Raw genomic sequence first — 3,909 nt, 5'->3', positions numbered from 1 at the left:
CCTTAAGATTTTCTATTTAAGCAATAGAACACTTTCTCCATGTTTGCATAGCCTCATCTAAACAGTCGGGGGGTTGGGAGAATTCTCGAAAGTTAAACAAACCCTCGACTTCGTCTGGGGTGTGCATAATTGTCTCGAATTCTACCAATCCTCCGCGTGTTCTCGTCCTCCGGTGTTGAGGGGGCTTTGTAAACACGGAAAAGGAGCTCTATTGCTTAAAGAGAAAATCTTAAGGAGTGATCGTGCGTGATTGTGCCCGGTACAATATTTATAGAATATTGGACTGGCAATGGATAAATTTCATTGGTTGATTTTAGTTATTGATCGGAATAATGGCCCTTGGTTCTTTTCTTGTACAGACCACTTTGCCCTCTTTCCGTGCTGCCACAACCTTGGGCCAATATTCCCTAGTGTGGCCCTTGCGCCAGAGGGCCATACTGGAGGGTTAATAAGAGATTAGTATTAACCCGAGTTTGTTGCAGTACGAACCGAGCGCGACGGGATCTGTACAAAAACGACCGACGGCCGATATTCCCGAGCACGGCTTAAAAAGGCTCAGTCAGTGAAGCGATTTTCAACCAATCAGCACGAATTTTTTCTTCAGGCTATTTTCTAGATATCCTTATTACATGGCTAGCTCTGTAAGTGGCAATATTAACCAATTCCTGCGATGTGATTGGCTACCTAAGCGGGCCGGGAAAAAAGGATGGCGCCACGATACTTGCTTTCGGGAATGCCCGCTGTGACTCGAGCACATAAAGGATCCTTCGGTGTTCCTTATCCCATATATGGACCCAGATATAAACACGCAAAAAGGAATATAGCCAATATTAAACGCTCTTGATCCCAAACTTTGGTCAATGACCCATATTTATTATTTAGCAAGGTGGTATTGAGATAGAACTCGATAGAAACATTATGATGGCACAAGCAGAGAGAGTTGACATTTTGTGATCAAAGTAATCAAGTTGTTTTCTGTTTTTCATCGCGGAATTTTCTAAAAGAAATAAAAAACATATTCTACGTTTATTTTCCTTTAATTACTTTGTATTTATAACGGGTGCATTATAATTCTTGGAAAACTCAGTTAGAATTTAATTACTCAACATGACACAGTGCCTTATTCACTGAACAGCTTGACAGGAGGAGGCTTTTTCTCTTTATTGTTGTTGGTGGTCTTCACCTTTGATGCCGGAGGATGAATGCGAGGGAAGGTGGTAGGTTCAGGTCCTCCCCCATCATCATCGTTAAAATGCTTAACAGGAGGAACCTTCGTCTCCTTACTGTTGTCAATGGTCTTGACTTTTGGTGGTGGAGGGCGGATACGTGGAAACTCCGGAAACTTTTCCCCCTGATCAGCCATTAAAGTTAAATTCGTGATTGCGTCTGACATTTCGTTGATGGGTCGCGATGGATACCAATATGACTTTATCTCGTTTTCTGTTGTTTCTTCAAACTGACCTGCCATAGTGAATGCATAGAGATCTTTATTTGTTAGCTGATCGATGAAGTAGTCTGCAGAGGGGTAATTCTGTTTCATAGCATGCCATTGCCAAGGTAACATATTCTGCTCAATCTGGTTTTTGAGGTCTTCGTAGAACGGGATCTCAGCACTTCCAAAAGTGTGCTCTACATTGCTACGATCACCAGAGCCGCGATGATCCTGATGGAAATTGGTGGTAGCTCCATGGTAACCGCCTCCCCATTTCATGTAGCCTTCCAGTTTAACGGAGAATGTGGGAACGATGGTAGCTGTGTAAGGAAGGGTAACTTTTTCGGGCTTTTTAAATGCGTGCCTTCTGAAAATGTTTTGGGTGGAAGTTCTTTCTTGTCAGTCACCTTTAGAATATGCTAGTCTTGGTTGACAGTGGTATCTTCCTCATCTCCTCCCCATTCATAGTTAAAGTTGCTTTTTGCCGAAAAGCCCACACCACCTGTTGCGCTTGGGGGCTCGTACTCCACGCCAACTTCAATGCCAAATTTTGAATCCCAGCTGGTTCGCTGGACATTTTTGAGGGTACTTGCAACACGCATTTCAATCTGCACTTCGGAGGAATAGCCAGCATTATTCTTATTGTTAGAGGCGACTTTGCTGTAGCTTCTGTCAGGTGAATTCAGCAACTGTTGTTCCTGATCCACGGGGATGGACTGCTTAACAGACTCTCCGAATGTCACATCTTTCATGGTGTAGGCAAAATTCTCGTACGTGATCTTTAGGCGAACGTCTTTCTTGGGTCCGTCTCCGAGGCACCAATTCGACCTGTACTTGGATTCCCAAGTGTCTCCTCGGCGACGAAAATCTTCGCCAGCGTACTTAGACCAGCATCCACCAGTCCATGCAAATCCCATCATGTTGGCTAGTTGTCCAATGTAAAACAAGGTGGAGTCCATGACGCGCTGTTTAAGTCCGTCCAGGTTGTTAAGTTGGGGAATTTCTGGAAAAGAGCAATGCATCCGGTATTCTTATTTGCTATCATAAGCAATGTTTTTCATCGTAACGCGACCAGATGTGTTTGATGGGAGCGACTGGAACGTCTTAAAAGCCTTATTGAATTTTAAAACAAGCTATCTAATGTTTCATACCTAATTTCAGACCCAATTATCAATTGGTATTTAATTTTCAAGAATGGCTTCCTACGTTTGCCTAAACATTCAAGAAAGGGTTTAAATTACCTCTACTAATGGCGCGATTAACAATTGAATCATATTATTCATTATTTTGGATTAACTCCTGTTAAAGAGGTTGTTATATTGTTAGTGTTGTAACCAATGTTGATTGCTATTGTTATTTGTAATTTGTAAGTAGTGGTAATGATGTAAGCAACTTTAGTTTTTGTAATAAGTAATAAAGTGTAGTGTTGCAAACAAAACAAAACAAAACAAAACAAAACAAAACAAAACAAAACAAAACAAAACAAAACAAAACAAAACAAAACAAAACAAAACAAAACAAAACAAAACAAAAAAATTGAATCCGGCAATGTTTGTGGTTTGTGGACAAGAATATCAAAAAAGTCTTAAGTCCCCTTTTCAACTTTATGAACCCACTTCCCTAGTATATCCCGGGGTTAATCATCCAGGTAAACTAAAAGAGAAAAAAAGATTTTCAAGAAATATATATATATCTATAAATTTTTTTTTTTGAGTAGAACGTATTTCGTAGAGCGCTCAACTCAATCGATTGAGGAGTTGGCTAGACAGTTAGACCAGTTAGACTAGGCTACACAGTTCTTTTTTACAAATGATTATGACCTTTTCATTCAGACAAAGGCTACAATTTGCAAAGCCACCCCGAAATAAATTGAAAAAACCAAGAAAGAAGTCAGCAATGTATTCAAATCAAATGGCCTAAAGATCACAATCGATGCCAACAAAAAAAATGTTCACTTTCTTGACGTAACCTTCGACCTCACAGACGGAAGCTACAAGCCATATATGAAGCCCAGCAACAAACTATCGTACGTCCACCGACAGAGCAACCATCCCCCAGCATTACTAAAAAACATACCACTCAACAGAAGAAACGAATTAGCAAGTTCATGCCCCCACAGAAACCGATATGTACTTCGGAACTTTAGAGTAACGTAACTTAAAATAACGACACGTAATCCCTCTTATATCATGCTTTTGTTACCTAGCAACTCTTCGAACAGTTTCAAATAGCCTGAATGTAACGCAGCTACTATAGCAACCATTCAAATTTTCGTATTTAACTGCCAGCTTTCCAATTTCAACAGTTCAGTCGTTAAAATTGTCCGATGAGTGTGGTCCTTGTACCATACGAAACAGTTCTGTAGCAATAAAACGATGATTACTCGTGAGACCTGAACTGCTCTGAAGTTATATATATATATATATATATCATGGTAATTGAACTGAGTGGAGTGCAATTTGGTCTGAAATCATACG

At 40.3% G+C, this 3,909-nt stretch overlaps 1 pseudogene; it reads right to left on the bottom strand.

Annotated features, from left to right (window-relative positions):
- Nucleotides 1-515: 515 nt before the first annotated feature.
- Nucleotides 516-2,454, bottom strand: LOC149096335 (uncharacterized; annotated as a pseudogene).
- Nucleotides 2,455-3,909: the final 1,455 nt, after the last annotated feature.

The sequence above is a fragment of the Orbicella faveolata genome, unplaced genomic scaffold (assembly GCF_042242905.1).
Source record: "Orbicella faveolata isolate gen_17 unplaced genomic scaffold, um_ofav_v1 contig_48, whole genome shotgun sequence".
In the NCBI taxonomy this organism is placed as follows: Eukaryota; Metazoa; Cnidaria; class Anthozoa; order Scleractinia; family Merulinidae; genus Orbicella; species Orbicella faveolata.
This window is presented reverse-complemented; position numbering and strand designations above follow the sequence as displayed.